The sequence below is a fragment of the Dendropsophus ebraccatus genome, chromosome 10, assembly GCF_027789765.1.
Source record: "Dendropsophus ebraccatus isolate aDenEbr1 chromosome 10, aDenEbr1.pat, whole genome shotgun sequence".
NCBI lineage: Eukaryota > Metazoa > Chordata > Amphibia > Anura > Hylidae > Dendropsophus > Dendropsophus ebraccatus.
The window spans coordinates 47,140,062-47,166,710 of NC_091463.1; the positions used below are offsets into that span (position 1 = coordinate 47,140,062).

At 42.6% G+C, this 26,649-nt stretch overlaps 2 long non-coding RNA genes across 2 annotated transcripts in view; both read left to right on the forward strand.

The window, feature by feature from the left end:
• LOC138765649 (uncharacterized) overlaps positions 1-22,209 on the forward strand; it is a 59,562-nt gene extending 37,353 nt beyond the window's left edge. The window contains exon 3 of the long non-coding RNA XR_011358613.1: positions 22,026-22,209. This is a non-coding gene — a long non-coding RNA (uncharacterized lncRNA). The remainder of the gene's footprint in view (positions 1-22,025) is intronic.
• A 2-nt stretch (positions 22,210-22,211) lies between these two features.
• On the forward strand, positions 22,212-25,101 carry LOC138765650 (uncharacterized). The gene is made up of 3 exons (XR_011358615.1): positions 22,212-22,261; positions 23,378-23,475; positions 24,987-25,101. It is a non-coding gene; the product is annotated as an uncharacterized lncRNA (long non-coding RNA).
• Positions 25,102-26,649: the final 1,548 nt, after the last annotated feature.

Consider the following 26,649-nt stretch of genomic DNA (forward strand, 5'->3'; position numbering starts at 1 on the left):
CAATTTGTGTTGATCTTTAAACCTTTGGCCACAGTTATAAAGTCTGATATGAACTACAGTAACTTCTAAATACTTTAATGTTCTAAATTATTATGGTGTTGGACCCCAAAAACATGTTTTGGACTGAAACAGCAATTACAATTGTCGAAATCAAAAGTTTACTGTATTTGTAGGAATGTTACCAGGCTGGCCTATAATAGTAGTAGTACTGTATGTTCTTTAACCTCACCAAGAACCAGAAGTTGAAAGACTTGAGGTAATTATGTACGGAAAATTTTATGGGAATCCTTTCAGCTACCCCATTGTGTATAAGCCCTCTTCAGTACCCTGTAGCTGCCTGGTAGAGTTCACACGCTCTGTCCAATAAGTTTTCTACAATGCTGCATTTTCATAGCAGTCCCAGTGCCTGGTAGGTAGGCATGGGGGGTATCGGGGGGGGGGGGGGGTCGGTGTATCGATCCTCACTGCCGGGGTTATCTATCCTCACTGTACATATACCATCATACCGGGGGGCATCTATCCTCACTGTACATATACCATCATACCGGGGGCATCTATGCTCACTGTACCTACACCATCATACTGGGAGGCATCTATCCTCACTGTACATATACCATCATACCGGGGGTATCTATCCTCACTGTACATATACCATAATACTGGGGGGTAATTGTCCTCACTGTACATATACCATCATACCGGGGGCATCTATCCTCACTGTACATATACTATCATACTGATCCTCCCCCATCCTCTGTTCCCCTGGCTCGACCTCTGCAGCCACATAAGACTGATGTTACCCAGGCCAGAGCAACATATAACAGGAGAGAGAAGAGGAGGGGGAGATGAGGGGAGGGTAATCTCGACATGACTGATCACAGAAGAACAGGACATAGCTGCCCTCCACTCCTGCTCCACCTTACACAGATCAGTGACACAGTACACTCACTTGCTGTGACTGCTGACTCTCTATTTTCAGAAGAAATGGTCAGCCCTGTGCCCCCTGCAGGCTGGGAGGAGCCATCTAAGAGTATGTTCACATCTCGTTTTTGGCCCCATGTCGGGCTACACGTCAGGAATCAGTGAAATAAGGATGCGGACGTGCAGCCCAACGTGCCTTTCTGAAGACTTTTCTGAGTTTGCTCGTGTTCTGCTGCCTACAGACAGAATAAAAATTCTCCCTTTGTGGTATTAAGACCCTGGAACCAACTCATTGCCACAGTCATAGTGTCTATGTGGGGGTAATTCATCAGCTGAACTTTTTTTTTAATACATCAGCTAAAAAAAAATTAGAAACCTCTTCAGAAGTGCAATCAGCAGAACAACTTATAGAATTCAATGTGACACAATGTGGAGCATATTGAGGTTCTCACTTGACCAATGCTCGAGCAGACCAGTCAAACACTGGGTTGTGAAGATCCAACCAGGGAAGTCCCAGAATGACAAATTTGTTCTTGAGAATTTGTTCTGAGAATGAATAAATCCCACTTGAACATAAATTTGAGGTCGGGAATATTGGATTTTACTGCTGGCCAAGGTAAAAACCGCTCCTGTCACTGAAACTCCAACATAACAGGTTGAATACCAAGACTAGTTAAAAAAGAGGAATTGATAAAAGCAGAAGCCCAAGAATCAACATGAGCAAGACCTGACACAGATTTGTTGCCTGCTGACAACATAATGGGCAACATAAGTTTGTTACATATCTCGGAAGATATGTAACATCATCACTCAGGCACTGGAGTTTTCCTGCCGGCTTGCAGGGGCAGTCACAGTCCTGATTTACTGCAGTACATTTACAGATTGTTCAGAAGGTAATGGGCATACCAGGCTTTAGTGCCAATAGCCCCAAGCTGCATAGGCTCCTCTCCAGTTACAGGATTGGAAGAGCTTTTTAGAGAGGAAAAGAGAGGACAGCTGGTTTGGGCATGTCAGGACACACTCTCTCTTTCTCTCCCTAAGTCTCTGGTTAATCCTGACATCTAACGTCATGGCCAGCTCAAGAGACTTGGGTTCAGGATGTCCAACCCTTGCATTCTTAATAGTATCTGATAGCCCTTGCTTAAATGGGGCCTTCAGTGCCTGCTCACACCAACCCGTCACGAGGAAGTACTTCCGAAACTCCATGCAGTAATCCTCTGCTACCCACTTTCCCAGCCAGATAGTCAGAAGATGGGTTTCTGTAATACTGACTGCCATAATGGGGTTGGGAGTAAATAGCTCACAAAAAAGTGATCCAAGCTCCCCCATTCCTCCACCAAAGAAGGAAGTTTAATTGCTCAGGCCTGGGGATCGCCTTTCAAGAGGGACACCACTATACTTACCATCTCCTGAGTAGCAAAATGGTTTGCCCGAAATAGAGACAACAGGACTCTGGACATCCCAAATTTGGCCCGGTTGCCCGAAAACCTGTCAGGGAGGAGCATGGTATAATAGGTTTAGAAGACCTAATTATAACAGGGAGTGTAGCTACACCCGAGCGATTCTGTGCTGCCTTGGCCTGATTCACAGAAAGCTGATGTACCTGTTGAGCTAACTTAGTCACCAAACCTGCCACCCCCTCTATATGGTTCACAAGGTCCAGAAGCATAGCCATGCCACCGAAGGGGGAAGGTAATTGGCTTGCTTTTAGGTTATGACTTGGTCAAGGAAGAGATGGGGAAGACACAGAAAGAGGACCCTGCACTTTTCCCTGCCTAATTGCCTCTATCAGCCCTAAATGGCTACGGACAACCACAGTCACAGTCCCTAACTTATGTACAGTGGCACACGTAACATAGTCAAGAAAGACAAACACAATGGTGCAGTGTCAGGAAGCCGGGTCACAACCAGAGGGCAGCAAGGTACAAAATCAGAGGCAAACAGATAGTCAGGTCATGGAGCAAATGGTCAAGGCAGGGGGAAAGCAGCAAGGAAAAAACAGATAGCAAAGAAAGCAGATAGAAGGGAAGACACACCGAGCTTGCTATGGAACCTAGACTTAATAGCCAGTGCGAGGTTATTACACTGGGGATGTTACATAGGAGGTCAGCGGTCTGGTCCAGAATGTGATTGGACCCGCCCCCTGATCTCCAACCACAGACACCTGATAACATTGCACACTGACTGTCAGAGAGACCTGCCAATCACAGAATCACCAAAGCACAATAAAATTAACTGTGAAGTAGGACAGTGTTCAGACAAAAGCAAAAGAAACACAAAAAAAGCACAATTATATTGTTAAAAGAGCAGTGTCGGTTATTTTCTACAATCCGAGGACCATGCCAAGATCCCATCAGGTACAGTCTTTACAGCATCACTCTAAATTATGTAAAAGAAAAACTGCAACCAGGCACTCCTGGCCTCTTTACTTATCTTGGGACAAACATTTAAAAACTGTAATGTTCCTTGATATTGTGGACAGTAAAAGAACACGTGGCCTCAACAAGCAAGAGCAAACTATAACTTGGATTTTTGTCTTTATTTTGATTTGTTTAGCAATTGAAATACTTTCTAGGATGATCTTTATGTAATAATTGGTATAAAACATACTGCAAATGATTTACAAAGCTTGTGGAGTCAAAAGTAATGTTATTAGCCTCCAGACAATAGAGTTCCCTTCATTTGGCTTCTCCCATAAGACTGAACTGTGGCATCTGTGGTCGGTGTACACATGCTAACACAGTTTGTTGGCTTGTTATGACTTTAACGTTCTTTGTCACAGCAAAGCGCCTCACCCTAATTCAAACCAGATGAGTGGAATCATGTCATACTTGGACATGCACCAGCTGAGCAAGACATAAGAGGGTGGGTAGACCTTGCTTGTTTTAACAAATTTTAAGAAAACATTTCTAAGGGGATATTCCAGCAAAACACTCACCCAAAAAGACTTGCAGCAGATGGTTCAATTCATGTTTAGCATTGCTTCATAATATTGTTATAGAATTCAAATAGGTAAAATCCCAAACAAAGTTTAGTGTTACCACAACATGACCATCAAACCCTCAGTATTGATCCTCTAGCAGTGTATCAGTTCAGTAATCATCTTAGCAGCTGGGGAAAAAAAAGTGTCTGTGGGCCCCTTGTACTTTTTGGTAAAACTTGGGTTATTTTAGCTGCCCTATATTGTTAAATGTCAATAAATACAACTAATTTAGTAAATTCTGTAAGCACATATCTATTCTAGAAAATCTCTATGTTCCTTTTTTTATTTTTTTTAGAGGGGATAAGAAATTAAATTACCTTAAGCGGATGTGTACTTCAAAACAATAGCTGTCACTTTTCCAGCATTGCCTCACTCACCAGAAGGCAATTCAAATTGTGCAATATAAATTATCTTCGGAGGGCACTGTGCTTTTTCTGCCCTATCCTGACATGCATAAAACAGCACTTTATGTGCCATGAAGACCTATACAGCCAATTACAATCACTCAATAGTGATGCACCACTTAATTACATTAAGTTAAAGGAGACCTGTCACCCCCCCTGTGCCATTCATTCTCCATGGGCGTCGGTATCATCATAGGAGCACACGCCCATGGCTTCCCGACGGTATTATCTCCATCTCCAGGTGCGAGACTTAGAGAGAAGGGGTAAGTATAAGGGTCTCTAGCAGAGGGGTCGGACGGGCTTCACCCCGGCATCGGGGTTGACAGGTTTATTTTAAGGGGTACTCCACCTTTAGTTAAAAAAAAAACATGCTGCAGAGATATATAACATTGCTTACCTGTCTGTCCCCATTCTGAAATCACAAAAAATCTGTTTGTTTTATGGCTGTGCAATCCTATCCACAAGCAAGTCCCTAAAGGGGGTACTGTTACTGGATGAGGCACTTGTAGGGTTACATTACTCAGTGGGGATGCTCAGGTTACTGGGCAGACAACACAATGAATGTGTGGAGGGAACTATGTTGGCACCACTTCTAAGAGGAACACTTTCGCTGTGTGTGGTTGAACTATTACTATGGGGAAATTAAGGGGCAACCATTACCTTGGAGGGCACAAAGGGGGACACTGCTACTATGGGTGTGTGTGTGTGGGGGGGGGGAATAAAACTAGTATGGGTCACCAAGGAGGACAATATTACCACGTAGAACATAAGTTGTAGCCTGTACACACAATCATGATTCTGATCATAGAAGATATTACCTGTCACCAAGGCTGATTCAGCCAGGAGGCCACATGAGTATTGCTCAGGCAGCTTTGTAAGGGTGGCACGTTATATGGAGTGTTCATAAATATATACTTTACACATCACTTCACAAGTGATCACTACCCCTTTATAAATAGCACAAGGTGCAATGATAGTATGACTATGAATAAGATCACCATAGGAAGTCATAATATGTGACTTTTGTATATGTCAAGTGCTTTAATTTTGGAGAATCAATAAAGGTTGAAGAATTGTTTGCACACTTGTGATATTGAAAACTTTGAAACTTTTTCTGTCCTGTGCTCACCCAGCACCACTGGGGGACACCATTTCAGGTTTCACCTCAGGCAGCAGAAACCCTAGAATCAGCCTTGCTGTGACTCACTGGATGTAGCTGTACTGTAATCACTTGTATAAGGTTAAGAGTGTGAATATGCCCTGCAGAGCAACAATGTTGTTCTGCTTTATATGGACTGTATTGTGATATTATCTTCTTCTAAAGCCACAAGTTTTATGATATGGTGTTTAAAGTGACTCTGTACCCACAATCTGACCCCCCCAAACCGCTTGTACCTTCAGATAGCTGCTTTTAATCCAAGATCTGTCCTGGGGTCCGCTCAGCAGATGATGCAGTTATTGTCATAAAAAACAACTTTTAAACTTGCAGCCCTGTGTCAAATTGGCATGGCGTAGAGTGTGTGTGCCCTAGACCTGCACCATCCCTCTGTCTCTCCTCCCCACCCTTCTCATCATAAGAAATGCCCTGGCCAGTATTTTTCCTATTCATCACTTGTGTGAACACTGCACATGTGCCTTAACGATCCAACACATGAGCAGTGTTCACACAGGTGATAAAAAGGAAAAATCCTACCAGGGCATTTTTAATGATGATGAGGGCTGGGAGGAGGGACGAAAAGGCAGTGCACAAACACTCTAGGCCAAGCCAATTTGAAAGAGGGCTGCAAGTTTAAAAGTTGCTTTTATGACAATAACTGCATCACCTGCCGAATGGACCCCAGGACAGATCTTGGATTAAAAGCAGCTATCTAAAGGTACAAGCAGTTTTGGGGGTCAGATTGTGGGTATAGAGTCGCTTTAAGGTAACATTTAGAAGATTGCGTTGAAAAGCGGTCTTATATAAACCTGTTATGTTATAAATGTTGTTTAATAGCGCTCTTTTTCATAATTTTTTTGATGCCGTTGGAAGGAGGCAAAACATATGCCTTAGGGCTCATGCCCCTGATCTTTCATCATAGCAATGTCTCTGAGGTAAAGAGATGGAGATACTGCCACAAACATCTGCCCTCTAGTTGTAGCTAATAAGCCCAGCAAACTAAATCTCCTGGCACATTTGCTCATCTATTATAGTGTGAAAAGTATAAAAAACAACAAAAGACATGGATTTTCTTTCATTCGCAAAAGCAGACACTGTTAAAATGTGCTCAAAGCAAAGAGCAATATTTCTCGTCTTTACTGCCCCAATTAAGTCTACACACCATAGGGAATTATCTGTGAAATATGAAACAAGAGAAGTAGAAATGGCATGTAGACAAAATGTATTTTCTTTGGATCAGCTGAGCTGCCATGTTTCTATCAAGAGGTCATACACTGCAGCTGGAGGGTAGCAAGCTGGGAAATTTAAAGGCAACACAATCTACAGAAATGATCTCCGCTGAAATGATAAATATATTTTGAAAAACTAATAAGAAATTTAGATAAACAGAAATGAGTAACTTTGAGATTCATTTTTCAAACTATTACTAGTATTGTATTTATGCTACTGCTCTCCCTATAATCATGCCTGAAAAGGGGCTTTCCTGTGCAATGATGCAGACCTTGATCATAGTGGCACAGTACACGGCAACATTAGAACAAGCCTACCATAGTTGGGTCATACCTTAAAGGAAGCCAATCAAAATCGCTTACACTTATAAATAAGCTGTATTGTAATCACATATATATGGGTGAGAGAGTACCCCCCAGCATATAAGTAAACGCTATAAGCATTACTTGCATGCCCTGAAAAAGTACTTTGTAAAACTAACTCATATAGGCATGTGGGTGGCCTGGAGCTCCTAAATAATCACAGCTGGCGGGAAGTCTTGCCGGCAATCACGCCTCCCTCGGAGTATCGACATATAGGAGCCAGCAGGGTCACAGAGAGGAGTGATTTCCAGCAAGATTTCCTGCCAGCCATAACTATTTAGGAGCTCCAGACCGCCCACATGACTAAATGATCAAGTGTTAAAAAGCACTTTTTCAGAACAAATAAGTAACGCTTATAGGGATGACTTATATTTTCCCCAAAACAGTGCTGGGGGGAAACACAGGGACTTATTTATAGCTGTAACAATGAATTTTGCATGACTGGTTCCCTTAAAGTGACTACTGTTACTGTTAACTGCTGCCAGCAAGGTTTATTTTATACAGCACTGAGTAGCTTCAGCATGAGCTGCCTGTGCTACCTTAAGAGGCCGCCTTAACAAAGTTTACACCTACCCCCTTTCCCTTCAGCTTAGGCTGTGCAACTTCGTGCTGAAGTAATGACATCAGCAGTCCGGACTAGGGGGTGGGGGGAGGGGCAGTAGGTCCCCATTAGAGATGAGCGAACCTCGAGTCCATCCGAACCCGAACTTTTGGCATTTGATTAGCAGTGGCTGCTGAAGTTGGATAAAGCCCTAAGGCTATGTGGAAAACATGGATATAGTCATTGGCTGTATCCATGTTTTCCAGACAACCTTAGAGCTTTATCCAAGTTCAGCAGCCCCCACTAATCAAATGCAGAAAGTTCGGGTTCGGATGGACTCGAACCCGAACCCGGTTCGCTCATCTCTAGTCCCCATTGATTTCTACCAGTCTGCTCATTACTACTTACAATCTTGGGTGCTCGCTTCTATCCTCAGCCCCCTGACATATTCCTTAGTGGCTGGATCTGAGCCTGCTCTGATCACAAGACTTAAGCATCCACCACTTGCATTTCATAGCTATATGAGGGCTTAAAAACACAAACCTAGTGGGTGCACAATATGGCTCCATTGCATATACCAGATAGCTAATTGTTTAGGGACCACTGAGTATGGATACTGAAATAAAGAGCTCTGTCCTGCTGAGACTCTCTGCAGGACTCCTATGGACCTTGACTTAATTAAATCAATTCTGTCAGCTTTTGAGAAAGGTAGGAGGGTAGAAGGGGTTTGAAAACCACTGGTGGAAATAATATTTTGTTCAAACCACCTTGAAAATGTGAGACTTTTGCCTGCCCAAGCTTGCCAAGTGGGTGGACCATGTGGCAGAAATTGTGATTTTGCACTAGGGGGCATGGCCACCTCCAAGCACCAATTTACTACAATTTACACCTGCTTGTAGTGGGCACCTTGATAAATCTACAGTAGTTCAAGAATACACTTGTGGTCGTTTAGTCAACACTGGCATATAAAATGGTGGTCTTAGTAACCCCCCTCCCGCATTTCTAATTTTGGATTTGGGTCTAGTTCTCTATTAGGCTGGGTTCACACTATGTATATTTCAGGCAGTATTTGGTCCTCATGTCAGGTCCTCATAGCAACCAAAACCAGGAGTGGATTGAAAACACAGAAAGGATCTGTTCACACAATGTTGAAATTGAGTGGATGGCCGCCATATAACAGTAAATAACGGCCATTATTTCAATACCACAGCCGTTGTTTTAAAATAACAGCAAATATTTGCCATTAAATGACGGCCATCCACTCAATTACAACATTATGTGAACAGAGCCTTTCTGTGTTTTCAATCCACTCCTGGTTTTGGTTGCTATACAGCCTCACAAATACAGCCTCAAATATACATAGTGTGAACCCAGCCTCAAACAGTAAAGCTCTCTCCTAAAATAAGGACTATATTGAGCGGCCCTACATAGTCTGCACTGTGTAAGAAAATAATCAGATAAAATGTTGACACCTGAACTATAAAGGAATCTCATGAGTTAATAGATGTCCATTTTAAGGTAGCCCGGCTTATTTTTCTTCCAGCCCAGAACGTAGCTCAGTGTCATCCATTATAGTATGAATTGCTATATCTGCCAAATTGTAGCAACTAAGTGAAACTGGATAACTCCGCACTCCACAGGGAAACAGTAATGGTTGAGGAAAATTCTATTTACATTGAAAACCTTCAGAAAATAATAGAGTCCCCAAAGAGGCATTTGTGAGTTTAATTTGCTGTCCAGATCAAACCTAGTTAGCGTGATGATCATATGCTGGAAACCTACAGAACCTTTCTGATGTGTCCGGAGAAAGAAGACTGCTACAGCTGCAGAACATGAGAAGATGATCACACAGAGATCATTACACTGGCTGCACTGTCTGATGGGATAGGCATTACTGGTATACAGTATGGAACAGGACTTGACACCACTGTCATCATAGTTATATGTACATCACTATACAATCTTTCCTGACTGTTTGCCTTCTTGAGTTGGCATGTTCTTTTCTGCCTTTACCTGCTGTTACATTTGATGGACAGCAGTGAACTGGTTTGTAGCTGAACAATCAATTGAAGTATTGCTGGTTGCCAGCATAGTGTTTTCAGGAACCCGGCAGCAGACTTTGCCCAGGCAGATCTTGTGGCATTGGGTCAGCACTGGGTCAGCACTGTGGCATTTAGCTCTTGACTGTGGCGCTGTTACAAGAAGCAGTTGGGAGGAGGAGATTAAGGAGGTGATGGCAGGACATGGACAGGCAGTTTGCAGCTCTGACAGCATGTGAGGAATGGTCTCAAAAAATAAGTATGCCTGATTAAGTTCTCTCAAGATGAGTCTGTGGGAAAAAGATAGAAACTCCTGGGCTGAAGTGTTTGGACTGAGAGGATATTTATCTAGGGAGCTAAGGGGACTAACCAGTGGCGTAACGATAGAGGTCACAGCAGTCACAATTGTGATTGGTTCCCATATTCCAGGGGCCCTCTTCCACATGAGATAAGGAACTGGCAGGGGCCTCTACCGCAAGAGGTTCCCCATAAGTGCATGATTCAATTGTATCTTATGTAAATACAATATAATATGTAAGTGACATCACTAACTGAGGGGGTACAATAGCATACTGTAATTACCCACTTGAGGACATATGTGTTGTGTTTAAGGCACATTATGTGGCAATATTGTATTCAGGGGAACAGTATTGGGCAGCATTATATTTAGGGCACAATATGTAGCAGTTTTATATTTGGGACATAGCACATGGCAGTATTCTATTTAGGGGGCATCATGTGTGACAGTATTATGGCATTTTGGGCTGAATGGGAAAAAAGAAAAAGAAAGGTTTTGATTAAAGAATATGTCACCTGTGAGTCCCTGGATAAAACGGCTTTTTCTGACTCATCTGACTGTGTCTGATGAAAGCTGGGAACGTTACCAAGGGAGAGGGGGTACAAGCTGAACATTTGCACCATGACCCATAAGCATTTAGCTACACCTCTGGAGCAGGCCACTCATCACCAGACAGAGAGAGCATGTCTTTTGGAGAGTGACTGTAAGACTAACCTGTGAAGACTCCCAATGTGTATGGCTGGTGGAGAGAAACAGGGACAACGTCTGGATAAATGATCCCTCCTCCATGATACCAGAGTGAACAGTGGAAATCCAAAGTGGCATGATAGGACAGACTTACTATTCAGTTACTATAGAAAGTCATGCCTCTAATGAAACTCCTTTAGTGTTCTTTTAGCCATAACTGGCATATGTTCATTTGTTCCAGATGAGGGTGTCAACTAAGTATAGAGGAACACATTAAATATGTTGATTCTGCATTTGTACAAAATGATTAAATGAGGCCTAGCTGTATAATTTGCTTAAAATGTTAGTCCTGTTTGCAGCATTTCACACCACATGCTATTCAGGTTAATTCTTTTTTCCTCTCAATTGATGGTTTTTCATGTCCTTACCAATCAGAGCAAATGTACAAATGTACAGAGCATAATATATATTACACACAAGACATTAACATTCCTACAATATAATCTACAAACAGTTACTATAACTGCATCAATATTGACAGAACTCTTAAAGGGTACCTCATCAAGTGTGAAAAAAAATCAATCCACGCAGGCTTGCTTCGGCAGTGTCTGTAATCCCTCCTACACCCTTTTTTTTTTTTTTTAACTCTTTTGCTTTGGCAGCAATTCTCCTCATCCCTCTGCTCACCTAATCTGCAGTTCTTCTAAACTGTGTGGGCGTGTATAGGAAGTGATGTCATCTGCCCTTACAGCTGCCTAGTATGGACTAGTATATGGTGTTGTATAGAGGGCTACATACTCTACAGACTACAAAGCACTCTGTCTAACATCTGTCTTGTTCAAATGTAGCAGAGCTGAGAATGTAAAGTGTCTGTCTCCTTCAGCGCACCTATGTAACCAACATATAATTAGTATCACCAATATTATAAAATAAACTCAGCTGCACTATTTATACAAACATGCACATGTCACTGTATAATAATGTATTGTATAATGTCACTGTATAATAATGCCACACTGGGACCACCACCATTACCATTGTATACTGTAACACACTATATACAGTATACAGCAAGAGATCAGTGATAACCGGCAGGGGATATGTACAATGCTGGGGGGAAAAAGGGGGGGTCTCTGCAGGGCCAGATTAAAGGGAGGGCACCAGGGGCACTTGCCCCGGGGCCCCCACCACTTGGGGGCCCCCACCAGCCTGAACCCAAAAGCAGGCTGGTGTATCTATAGCCATTTACAGCAACCCCCAGCGGAGCCCAACCGGTGGGGGGTGCGTGGGGGCCATGGTGTCGCGAGGGGGGGATTAGTGATGCTCCTGTTCCCCGCATCCGTGTCCCTGGAGGTGCGTGCAGGTCTTCTCCTGCAGGCTGCGCGCTATGAAATGACGTCATCACGCAGCCCGCAGGAGAAGATGTGCGCTGCTCTGCCACACAGGAGGCCCCGGAGATCAGAGCTCCCTCATCTGCTTCTCCTGCATGTGGCTGAACCAGACAGGTTAAGCCACATGCAGGAGAAGCAGGTGAGGGAGCCCTAATCTCTGGGGCCTCCTGTGTGGCAGAGTGGCGCACGCTCCGTCAGGGACTGCAAGAAGATGAAGAGGCCTTACAGCGTTGGAACGTAGGACAGGTAAGAGGGACGTTTATTATTTTTTTTACTTAGCACAGACCAGATGCATTTATTTGGGGGTCCCCTAGTGGCATCCTGGGGGGGATAACTACCATACTAGGGGCATCCTGGGGGGGATAACTACCATACTAGGGGCATCCTGTGGGGGGGGGGGGATAACTACCATACTAGGGGTATCCTGGGGGGGATAACTACAATGCTAGGGGCATCCTGGAGGGGGATACAGTGGAGTGGGATACCCCCCAGGATGCCTCTAGTATTGTAGTTAACCCTTCCACTGCCAGAATGCCCCCTAGTATTGTCCTGGCAGTAGAGTGGTTAACTACAGAACTAAGGGCATCCTGGCAGTGGAGGGGTTGACTACAATACTAGGGGCATAACTACAACAGTTATTTTTATTATATGGGGCACAGCAGGAGACATTACTATATGGGGGCACAGCAAGGATATTATTACAATATTGGGGACAAAGCAGGAGGCATTATTACTATATGGGGGCACAGCAAGGACATTATTACTATATGGAGGGCACAGCAGGAGGCATTATTACTATGGGGGCACAGCAGGGGGTATTATTACTATTTGAGCGGGCACAGCAGGGGACATTATTACTATATGGGGGCACAGCAAGGACATTATTTGTATATAGAAGGCAAATCAGGAGGCATTATTACTATATCGGGGCACAGCAGGGGGCATTATTACTTCATGGGGGCAGCAGGGGGTATTATTACTCAATGAGAGGGCACAGCAGGAGACATTATTAATATATGGGGCACAGCACCAACATTATTATTATTTGGGGACACAGCAGGGGACATTATTACTATATGGGGCACAGCACCGACATTAATATTATTTGGGGGCACAGCAGGGGACATTATTACTATATAGGGCACAGCACCGACATTATTATTATTTGGGGACACAGCAGGGGACCCTACATACAAGGGACAACCCACATACTGTACCTACTGACTTTACTAGACATGACACCAAAAAGCGGAATTACTACTGTTTGGAACCTTATGGGTGGGGAAAATGGGAAGGAAGTTGCTGGAAAAGTGCTGAGTCTGAGATGTTTGTCTGGCAGGTTCTGAAGAGAAGAATTGTAGCTGCAAGAAATCATCATGTTGGTCCAGGACAGATGGAGGGGAAAAGGAAAGTGACGCCTCAGATCAAAAAAGACGTCACCTGTGAGTCACTGAATTATGTTTTTTTTTGTATTTTGTAGAACTTTTTCCGGTAGGGATGCTCTGAGGTAAAAAAAAAAAAAGGTTGGGCAATACTGCTCTCAGCCATAATACCCACACTGCTTATTCTTAGCAAAATTTCCCCCCAGATGCACAGGCTGAGATAGGGTCCTATTAGATAAGCCAATGTCTGCACAATCAATAATGTAAATAAGCGCTGATCTACTTGATCAGCGCTCATTTACTTAGCCTATTACACGGCTCGAAAATCGTTAATGAGGGGCCCCACACAAAATTGTCGCCCGGGGCCTCCAACAACCTTAATCCGGCCCTGGGTCTCTGCACTTTAGAGAAGGTATATACAGGGCTGGGGAGGGGATATATACACTGCTGGGACTAGGAAAGGGGGATTCTGCAATGTTGGAGAAGGTATATATAAAAAGGTGGTATATACAGTGCTGGGAGGAGGGAATGGGAGGGGGGATTCTGCACTGTGAAAAAGGTATATACAGGGAAGGGGGTATATACAGTGCTAGGAGGAGAGAAAAACATCCAAATGACCCTGATCAAAAGTTCACATACACTGGTGATTTTGATCTGATAACATGCACAGAAGTTGACACAAATTAACAAAAATTTATCCATAACTGCCAGGAAAATTGTTTGGGATGCAAAGAAAATCCACATATAACATCAGCTAAAATACAGGACTCTTTGAAATCTAGCAGTGTGGGTGTTTCAGGATGCACAATAAGGAGGCACTTGAAGTAAAGTGGTCTGCATGGTTGATTCGCCAGAAGAACGCCATTACTGCACAAATGCCACAAAGTATCTCTTCTGCAATATGCCAAACAGCACAGAGACAAGCCTCAAGACTTCTGGAAAAAAGGCATTTGGAGTGATGAGACCAAAATCGAACTTTCTGGCCACAACCATAAACATTACATTGGAGAGGTGTCAACAAAGCCTCTGATGAAGGAACACCATTAATTCTATAAAGTACAGAGGTGGATCACTGATGTTTTGGAGATGTGTGAGCTACAAAAGCACAGGAAACTTGGTCAAGGTTGAAGGAAAGATGAAAGCACCACATTATCTGCAAATACTGTAGGCAAATTTGAGCTCATCAGCCCGGAAGCTGCGCATAGGGCGTACTTGGACATTCCAACATGACAATGATCCAAAACATCAAGTCAATCTGTCATTGGCTACAGCAGAATAAAGTGAAGGTTCTGGAGTGACCATCTCAGTCTCCTATCATTGAGCCACTCTGGCGAAATCTCAGGTGCACAGTTCATGCAAGACAGCCCAGAATTAGGAGGCTTTTTTGCCAATAAAATTGGGCAGCTTTACCGTCTGAGAAAATAAAAAACCTCATTGATGTTACAGGGGCAATATACAGTATAAAGAACTGAGGTATACGGTATCAAGAACTGGAGTATGTAAACTTTTGATTAGGGTCATTTGGATGTTTTTGGTTGTCATTATAATTTAGAAAGAGAAAACACAGAAGTCTGACAATAAATAGCTTCACCCAACCACTAACCATGAGTGGGAAAAAAAGTTTTCGTATTGCCATTCATATTCTCTGGGGGAAAAAAAGGACAAGAAAGCAAAAATTCTGCCTGGGTATGTTAACTTTTGAGCACAACTGTATATCTGATTACAAAGCTGACGTTTGCAATTAACCACTGGACATCAGGGATCATGTTTAACAGATACCCCTCCCCTTTACAGGAATTACAAGCATTTTCCACAGAACCTAAAGGCATAATTATAAGACCTTCAAAGGAACACCATGAAATATAAGATCATTTAGCACACTAGGGATCAAGCCAAAGATCCTACCAGGGAGCAGAATGTTCCACATCACACTCCATGCCAGACAAACTGAACTAGTGACCGCAAAGTACTGCACCAGAAAACAACCCACACGTGACTAGGACTGAGTACAACCAAAGCTATGCACATTTAGCAATAATGTTGTAGTCAATGGTGACCATGCGGCCTGAGAAAATAGAGTGAAAGTGGCACAGTGCTCTATCACTTTATTGTTTAAATTGGGTGTCGGAGCAGACACATCCATTTCTTACTCATAGGCATAAATGGCATATACTAATAGGATGGCCATGGGCAAATAAATAAAACGACAAACAAAAATAAAAAAATAACCAATTGCAGCTCAGCTTTCATATCCTTATAAGCTCTGGTAAAATGATATCTGAGCTCTGGCTGGTTCCTATGGACAAACCAGACACTTTTATCTCACACTCTTTTTATTGATGTCCTCACATTGGTTTCATAAGATAGCCAATGTAAGCCCTTATTGTCACTGCCAGATTTGAACCTAAGGCCTGAGCCAAATATTTGAAATCTGACATGAATAATGTGTTATTATCTTGTAATGACCATTTACCAATTTAAAGGAGTAATCTGGTGTCAGAAAATCAACTGGTGTCAGAAAGTTATATAGATTTGTAAATTACTTATATTTAAAAATCTCGTCTTCCCGTAGTTATTAGCTCCTGTATGCCCTACAGGAAGTGAGGTTTTCTTTCCAGTCTGAAACAGTGCTCTATGCTGCCACTTTTGTCTGTGACAGAAACTGTCCAGAGGAGTAGAAAATCACCATAGAGAACCTCTCCCGCCTTGGACAATTCCATCCACAGCAGAGAGCACTGGACTTCAGAACTAGTTTACAAATTTGTATAACTTTTTGACTCCAGTTGATTTGTTTTTTAAATTCCCTGGGTATCTCTTTAAGTGATTCTGAGATCGTTCTTTGTGACATATTGTACTTCATGATTGTGGTAAATTTCAGACAATACATCAAGCATGTATTCCAATTTTTTTAGGGACCAATTCAGTTCTGAAGTGGATTTTAAGAGCCTCTATTTTAGCATTTTACAAAATGCACTTCTAAAGTATTCCAAATGCCATTTGGGACATCTATTCACCCTTGTGTGTTAAAGAAATTAAAGTGGATGGAAAGCAGAATTTAAACATTTATTTTATTCTTTCATTTTTTTTGTTTGAGAGCAATAAAACTCAAAATGTATTACCATGATTCCAAAGTTTTAAAGCTATGTTCACACATGAGGTTTATTATACTATTTTACCTTGATCGCCCATTTCATTCTAAGGCTGTGTGTGAACACAGCCTAAGAAATAATCAATATCTGGCCCTAGAATGCCACTTGACTCAAACACAGGCATCAGACATGAAGAAATAGCTTGTGGATTTTGTGGCTTTGTTGTTCTCCTGGTATTGACCCATGTTTTTCCTATTGCATTCTGATTTGTGGTCTGACATTCCTGTACTGGACACAGACTGACTACTCTCTCCTCCTGACAGGCCCAGCACCTAAAATGGTGCACATTATTCTTTCAGTTCACTGATCCATGTTTTAGGAAGACTGTAAAAGTGTCAGTAGTCTTTGTTACTGATAGGATCTGAGGATGAAGGTTGTCCACCTTTGAAATGCGTCATCCAAATAAAGATTCTCACTCCTGGTGTCTGTTGAATGTCGCCAACCCAATCCTGATGAAAGACACTGCAGCTGGGTAAGAGCACTTCTCCGTTGATATCATTGTTTACTACATGATTAGCTTTGTGTATGTATAGGGAACAGTGATGTATAACTTCAGGGAAGTATACAGTTAAGACCTGGGGTGTTTCGATTGGAGTTTGTGCACGTATGCCGGCCATTTAATTCTGAGCATGCACACGCTTATCCATGTATTTGCTGGATCACTATGGTGGAAGCTGGAGGTTATCAGATAGCTCTTATAGGTCTATTTTTTATTAAAACTTCTTGTCTCCTGAAAAACCTTTAAAATCTTGAAAGAAAGGCGAAACATGTAGAGACAGTAAATCAAATTCTATTCGAGATGGATAAGTTATCATCATCTAATTATATTTTTTCATTACATTATGCTTGTGATTAGCTAGGGTGACACTAGATATTTTTTATTCAATGGATGGGAATGCCCTTGTTGGGACAGTGTGACATGCTTCAGACAGGATCTACATGAGTGGAATGTGACTGGCTTACTGCACTAACGTATAACTAATCTGTAGTACGACATTTATTATATACCATATATATACTAACTAGTAAGTAGCATTGCACCAGTAAGTGTTTTAGATATTGTTTGTATCTATCTACTCACCTTAAGTCTGTTGAATAGATTTCTGCTATATTGTGAGAGCTGTGTACATTTTTTTACTCCGATACTCTGGCTGTATTGTATATCTGTCAGCGGTATAGGAGAAGTGCGCCAATCCATGTCATATGTTTTATTGAATCTGCCATACACTACTAATCTCTTTTCCCTAACAGTTGTAACGTGATGATAAGTCTGATTTAGCCATATTTATATTGTACAATAATTTACCCTCACCAATCCAGTTCATTTAGGGGAGAGTATTACTTAGTTTTATTACATCTATATAAAAGCAATCGTTTTTAAGATTATTCATTCTTTGAGCGGAGAGCAGAGGCACATTTGAGAAATTCCATTGAAGCAATAAGACAGGCTTGACAGGAATGCCCTTGTCATGATTGCAATACTCGTATCTTGAGTTAGACATTGACAAAAAGGGGCCACCCTGCTATTTCCCTCTTTGTGTTCCAATACTCGCAACCGAGTGGGACTTAAGGGGCTATTTATCAGGGGGGTGTGGTGCTCTCCCCATCATGGAGGCACCCCGTGGCAACAGGCTAGAGATATCTGGCTAGCCTGTGTTTTGAGACTCGCAACCGAGACTCCACGGACTCTTGTTTTGCATATTTAAATTTTTGGGGGCATCAGTGGAGACTCTTGATTAAGTACTTCATTGGATTTTTCTTCACTGTTTTCCTTAAGTTCAGTGATTACTGTGTTTTGTTGGTTGATTTGTTATTGCCCCAACTAGCCAGAATCCTACTCCACACTGACGAGGGGCAAATACCCCAAAACGGCTGTCTGTGGATGGAGGCCTGCCTTGGCAAGCCCTTGTCATGATTGCAATACTCGTATCTTGAGTTAGACATTGACAAAAAGGGGCCACCCTGGTATTTCCCTCTTTGTGTTCCAATACTCACAACCGACTGGGACTTAAGGGGCTATTTATCAGGGGGGTGTGGTGCTCTCCCCATCATGGAGGCACCCTGTGGCAACAGGCTAGACATATCTGGCTAGCCCGTATTTTGAGACTGGCAACCGAGACTCCACGGACTCTTGTTTTGCATACTTGACAGGAATGACAAGTGGAATCCACCGCACGGACATCCCAGAGCTGCCACAAAGAGATTGATTTCTCATAATTGCTGGTGGCCTTCCTTATCTCAAGATGGGGGTTCCTACGTGGCAGTTTATGAGGTCTGTGTTCCTGCTAAGGTTCCTAGAGTTCATCCAAACAGCGAACTTTGTCCTGGCCTGAGCACCTGTGGACCTACATCTCTATTGCAAACCTGTTAGTTTTTTGTTAGTTTGGTATCAACTCCACTTCTGTTTAAAACAAGAAGAACGACAAGTACCAACCTTGAAGCATGAAGATGGAAACACCATACTTTGAGGGTGCTTTTTGGCAAAGGTGACAGGACAACTGCACTTTATTAAAGGGAAAATGGATGAGGCCATAAATCACAAAGATCTTGGCCAATAACTTCCTCCCCTCAGTAAAAGCATTGAAAATGGATCATGACTGGGTTTTCAAGCATGACGATGACCTGAAACGTACAGCCAGGGCAACTAAGATGTCGCCTAGCCACTCCAGACCCCCTAGCTTGTCTTCAGACCCGAACCCAATGATAAATCTTTGGTAGGAGCTGAAACTTAATGTTGACCAGCCACAGCCCCGAAACCTGAAAGATCTGGAGATCTGTATGGAGGAGTGGTACAAAATCCCTGCTGCAATGTATGCAAACTTGGTGAAAAACAACAAAAAACGTCTGACCTATATAATTGCAAAAAAAAGGGTTCTAAAGCAAATTTTATGTTCTGTTTTTCTATTGTATCAAACACTTATTTCATGCAGTAAAATGCTAAATAATTATTAAAAAATCAACTAATGTTATTTTCAGGAATTTTTTTTAATCAAATATTTATTTTCCACGCTGTGTGTGTGTATGTTATATATATATATATATATATATATATATATATATATATATATATATATATACACTCACCGGCCACTTTATTAGGTACACCATGCTAGTAACGGGTTGGACCCCCTTTTGCCTTCAGAACTGCCTCAATTCTTCCTGGCATAGATACAACAAGGTGCTGGAAGCATTCCTCAGAGATTTTGGTCCATATTGACATGATGGCATCACACAGTTGCCGCAGATTTGTCGGCTGCACATCCATGATGCGAATCTCCCGTTCCACCACATCCCAAAGATGCTCTATTGGATTGAGATCTGGTGACTGTGGAGGCCATTTGAGAAAAAGTGAACTCATTGTCATGTTCAAGAAACCAGTCTGAGATGATTCTAGCTTTATGACATGGCGCATTATCCTGCTGAAAGTAGCCATCAGATGTTGGGTACATTGTGGTCATAAAGGGATGGACATGGTCAGCAACAATACTTAGGTAGGCTGTGGCGTTGCAACGATGCTCAATTGGTACCAAGGGGCCCAAAGAGTGCCAAGAAAATATTCCCCACACCATGACACCACCACCACCAGCCTGAACCGTTGATACAAGGCAGGATGGATCCATGCTTTCATGTTGTTGACGTCAAATTATGACCCTACCATCCGAATGTCGCAGCAGAAATCGAGACTCCTCAGACCAGGCAACGTTTTTCCAATCTTCTACTGTCCAATTTCGATGAGCTTGTGCAAATTGTAGCCTCAGTTTCCTGTTCTTAGCTGAAAGGAGTGGCACCCGGTGTGGTCTTCTGCTGCTGTAGCCCATCTGCCTCAAAGTTCGACGTACTGTGTGTTCAGAGATGCTCTTCTGCCTACCTTGGTTGTAACGGTTGGCTATTTGAGTCACTGTTTTCTTTCTTTTAGCTTGAACCAGTCTGCCCATTTTCCTTTGACCTCTGGCATCAACAAGGCATTTCCGCCCACGGAACTGCCGCTCACTGGATGTTTTTTCTTTTTCGGACCATTCTCTGTAAACCCTAGAGATGGTTGTGCGTGAAAATCCCAGTAGATCAGCAGTTTCTGAAATACTCAGACCAGCCCTTCTGGCACCAACAACCATGCCACGTTCAAAGGTGCTCAAATCACCTTTCTTCCCCATACTGATGCTCGGTTTGAACTGCAGGAGATTGTCTTGACCATGTCTACATGCCTAAATGCACTGAGTTGCCGCCATGTGATTGGCTGATTAGAAATTAAGTGGTAACGTGCAGTTGGACAGGTGTACCTAATAAAGTGGCCGGTGAGTGTATATTATATATATATATATGATTTCTTTTCTTTTTTTTGGGGGGGGGTTACATTTACTTCCTATCATATCAGCTAAAATCTATTGTTGACATGTGACTGGAAGTATACTGGAGGGGGTGTACATCTTACCCAGGCTGCTAGCTAGATGGTAAATTCCAGGAAAGCTATTAGGTTTAGCAGAGCTATGCTGCTGAACTGTTGCTTAGTATTTCTGGGCCTGGATTTTATTGAAATGCCAGATAGGTTTGGTAGTGGGACCTGCCATTTCTTTCCTACTCTAGTTCATATCTTGTGCTCCAGTTTAATCCTAAAGTGATTACTACCATAGAAAAGGCAGCTCAGAAGGCTGAATGTTGCTGAGAGCCTGGAGGCCACTGACCTGGTCAGACACTGCTGTGAGCTATTTCTGTTGAGTAATGGGCCTATTTCACGGGTCATTTAGAGGAGCAAACGAGCGCTCTCAGCGCTCGTTTGCTCCTCGTTCCCCGCTCGCTGCCGCCGCTATTCGACGCGGCTGCAGCGAGCGGGTGAGTGCGGGAGGGGTGGCGGGGAGCTGCGGGGGGGCTGCCCGGGTGATCGCTGATCGTCCGGGCAGCCCACAGGATATAGCAGCGTCTGCTGCCGACGCTCCTATTCAACGGAGGGACGGCAGCAGATCGCTGCTATATCAGTCGCTTGTTTTTCAACATGTTGAAAAACAAGAGACTGCAACGATCAGCCGACATGAACGATGTCGGCTGATCATTGCACTCTATTCCAAGGGACGATTATCGTCCGTAGCGGCCGATAATCGTTCCGTGGAATAGGGCCTTAAGGTGAGACCTGTGTTTGGTTAGAGTCCAGTCCGGCAGGTATTTGTTTTGTATCCTGTTTTGCACAGTGTGACCACATTTTGTCTCTGCCTAAACTTTTATATGCCACAATAAAGCCAAGTTGGAGTTAAATTGGCATAAGGACTGCTCCATTCCACGCTACCCCCTACTAGAGATCCCCACACTATAATAACATGCAATATGGCTGTGGTACAGTTTTCTCCATCTGTGCACAAATTATGTCTTACCTCTATGTATATCATGTTGACAAGAGTCATTGGAACAAAACATCTGACATTTGTATTACTACACTACTACTATTTATCTATACTTATCTATACTTTATCTATACTATCTAATTTCATTACAGGATGATGGTGTCTGGTGGTGAGACCATTAGAAGTACTGTCCGCCCCCATATCGCCGATCTGACTAACCCCCTCCATTCAATATCATTAGAAAGGGGTGGCCTGGCTGGGGGCAGATCAGCACTCTGGGGGCAGGCACTGCTCTTAACAGCCCTCCATTGCTTCTAACACTCTGGCTGTAAACCGCAACACTCTGGCTGTAAACCGCAAGCCGAGGACTGCACCAAGGTCCTAACAGGTATGGGCATGACACCCCAATAGAACATGTAGAAAAAAAAGTGTTCCTCATCGTTTTGAGGTTCTTTTGTAGAGAGATTTTGTAGAGTAATCCTAGGAGTGTGTGATGCAATGGAAACACATTGGCTAAAGGAGGTAGCATTTTTAATGACTGCACAGTGTACTATTTAACCCTCTCCCTACACTGCACAGCCTATGCCTGATGCTGCAGTTATGTTAATTATCGATACTGGAGGACACAGGCACAGAAGCTGTGCCCATGTCATCCGCAACGGGTCCCGGCTGTCAGTGACAGACGGGGACCTGCCGCAACTGTCAGGCTCCGGTGCTGACAGTTAACCCTATAGATCCTGTAGTCAGTACAACCACAGCATTTATAGGGCAATATGATTGCAAAGCCCCAATGGTAGCCATGGAAACCAGAAGCCTCAGGCTTCCGGTTACCTGGCTATGGAGGCCGGTGGGAAAGGGAGGTAAAGGCCGGCGCGTGGGCATGAGCTATGCCCCCTCTCCTCTCTCTCTTCCGCTGTTACAAGCTTCGAACTACGTCAGGGGACAGAGGAGAGGGGGTAGAGCTAGGGACTTTAGGACTTTAGCTTATGGGATCATTATGATCCCATAAGCTGAAGTTCAAAAATGACCCGGGCATTGATGCATCAATGACCAATGGTCATGAAAGGGTTAAAGAACTTGAAATAAAGGTTCCTAACTTTTGCGCCATATGGATGCTGAATCCTTGTGTCTGGATTCTGTGGTGTCATAATACCTTGGCAGTTTAATATTATTCCTTAACTTTACTTCATCTTCTTCTTTCATTTTAAGTAAATTTTTACACTTTAAGTATTATATAGTATAATTATTGATATGAGCTAAATGTCAAATAACTAAGATAGCATCATAGTACTGGCACTAAATGTCAGATTTATACTTCAGTAATGTACTTGATCCCATTGATCACTAATTGTTTATACAATTGCATATAGTAATAATCTGCAGTCATATGTAACCTCTTATAAAGTAATGAGTACCTACAAGTATTGAAATCATTTTCCTATTAGTCATTACATGACATCAATGAATCTATTTTACAGTAGACATTGTTTTTCCTCGCCTGTAGAAGAATGTCTATAGTCAAACAGAGTCTGACATTCAACTTCTAAGAAAGAACAGAAGAATCGGTCTGGGTGCGCCCTACAATTACTTCTACAATTAAAGGTAATTTTTAAGGAGCAATAATGTTTTGCTTTGTGCCTCACAAATTGTGATACCAGTACATGGAAATGTCAGGAATACAGATGTAGAAAAAACAGATTTGTTATGTGAATGTCTTCTTTTTTATTTTTGTAAGGCCGAAAAAGAAAAATGTCCATCATATGTTCAACCTAATATTGTATAGTGTTAAGCCCCTATTACATGGCCCGATGCCTAACCTGAAATTAGGGATAAGCAAATGCCTATCTGCTAGATCGGCGCTTGCTTACAGAGCCATCACACGGCTTGACCATTGTGCAGTTATGGCTGCACAGACATTGTAACTGATATCCATGTAGCCCTTGCCTTAAGTGTAAAATAATAAATGTTACACATACCTGACCACGCTCCCTGTTCTCCAAGCTTCTCCCCGCAGCCGCCACTGGAACTTAAAGTGAATCTGTTACTAGTTTTGGTTACCTTAAATGAGGGCAGAATAAACTAGTGACAGATTTAGATTAATGTATTACTTACATTATTCTGTTCAGCCATTCCTCTAATATGCAGGAGAATAAGATTCTTGTCACATCCCTCCCCCTGCCCTCCAGCTGCTGATTGACAGTTGACTGCTTATACACAGCATGGATAGATAACTACTGATAGAGTCTCCTAAAGGGGTAGTGCGGCGCCCCCCCCCCCCAAAAAAAAAACAAAACATAGACATAAACACTGTCTCGCCCGGTGATTGACTGAACGGCCTGTCACTTCCAATATCGGCTCTGAAGTTTCAGCGGTGGCTGTGGGGAGCAGGCAGAAGCTTAGAGAACACCGGAGAGCGTGGTCAGGAATGTATAATGTTTATTAATTTTAACACAGTCATCAGCCGTCGCCCATGCATCACTATTACACATAGCGATGCATGGTCAATGGCTGATGATTTATCAACATGTTGGAAGAGAACAATAAGCTGATGATCATTTCTTCAGCTTATTGTTGTCTTTATCACATGGAGTGATAGTCTGGCGAATCTGCCCTTTCTAAATAATATTGAGATGGCGCTTTGTAGTGAGGTCCGATACTTGTCACTGCAGAGCACCAGATAAACATTATTAAGGAGGGGCGGGCCAGCCAGTCGAGGCGTATCGGTGCAATGAGGGTAGTAGTCCCACCCCCAGTGCACCAAACCTCCTCATTAACATATGGATTTTGTTAAACAAACATGAATAAATTCCTCAGTTATGTCCTCGGGGTCCTAGGAAACATACTTTTAGGCGGTTTTGTATAGTGCAGACCTATGAAGGTTTCTTGACACAACGTGGTCATGTTGCAGTCTTTGCAGTAACTTTTCAAAGTCACAGCGAGGCACTATTTATGACCACAATGTAGTAATAATGCAATAATGCAACTTCATTCACATTATAAATTGGTATAAATCTATAGGAAAAGAACAATTTAGCAGTTAAGTTTAGTAGTACAGTCCAATTTTCTAAATATGTCCGTTGTAAAAGAGAAACCCTTTGTCACCTAATAAACAGGAAAATGGGAACAACCCATTATAAACCCACTCTATACAGTGGCACAGACAAATTATGGTGCTTCTTTCTCCAACTCGTTTATTTGATTGGCAGTACTGTTTCGGTGAGAGATTTTGCAAGGTAATGTCAATGTAAATCCCATATATTTTAAATGTAAATGACCCTTCATAGATGTTATTTATTTCAATTCATTGTTCAGCTTCAGGTGTAACACTCTAGATGCATTCTCAGCATAAATTATTTCATTTATTGTATGATGACAATTGCTTTTGCACACCCACCTCACCTGCCTCTCTTTGGCTGGAGACTCCTTCATTCCTTAGGCTTTAATCCATATATACCACATGTTCTCAGATGTTTGACAGTGCTTAATGTACCATGAGCTCCTTTCATGCTATAATGAAATTACAGTCATTAGCTAAAATCTTGTTGATATATGCCTACCATAAACCAATGACTATGTAGTAGTGACTTCTTTAACCCTTTCCACAAATATTCTGCCTAGTGTTCTTTATTTGGGTACTCTAGAGACTTTGTACACACTTCGTAATATAACTTTATTTATTATTTTATTTACATATAGTTTTCTGATGCCTGGCACAAGTAATGGGCAACACAGCCTCTTCTGCTGCCACCGTTTGTGTCAGAAGCGGCAGGGCTCTAAGCACTGCAATTCCCGATCCCCCTGCTCTGTTCTAGCGCTGCCACACAGTGGTAGCAGGGTCCTGTTCCCCCATGTACTGTATTCTAATATAGAGGCTGTCAGAAACAGCAATTATGTAGGGCAGCCTACCCTCTGTGTACTATATATAAGAATATACAGTACACAGGGAGAAGAGGAACCTGCTCTGCATTGTGCTATGTGGCATAGCTAGAACAGAGCAGGGGATGGGGAATTGCAGGGCTTAGCGCCCTACAGTTCCCAATACAAACATCGGTGGCAGCAGAGGGGGCTGTGTTGTCACTTACTGCTGCCAGGCACCAGAAGTCTACATATAAATAAAATACACTACATTTTTTTTTATAAAGTTAGATTACAAAGTAGTATAACTTAATTAGAGCAATGTATCAGCAAAAAAGATACAAAATAACATATATGCAGTGTTTTAAGGGCAATAATGGTGTGTGCTTACCTACTTAGGGTACGTTCACAATGAGGAAAAGAGGCAGAAATTCCGAGCGGAATCCATGGCGAGGACTCTATTTCCAGGTCATTTCATACCTATACTTTTATGTAACTGTAATATGGGACATGAACTTCTACAATAATCGCTGCTTATTGTTAGCTATTCTGTTACCATGAATACCATGTAAACATTGCTGCTTTGTATTTGGTGATGGTGTATAATTTGGTTGAGCACATGTATGTCATCCATTACTGAGGCCTCTGCTCTGTGTATAGTACTTCATTTCTTATGGCGTAAGCTGCATCCAATGTAATCAGAACTAAAAATTAAAACACAGAGTGCTCATTGTGTATTAACTTCAAAGGCTCGCCTCTACTCTGGGTTTTTCAACAACGTTCCCGCATAGCTCACTTCTGCTCACCTATCAAATCCTTCCAAAATGCTTAGCAGGAGGAATATGTGCCCTATGTGTAATGGTCTGCAGCACGTCAAGTCCCAGGGTCAGTTCTGTATGTGGCAGTTGTCCTTAATAAGGT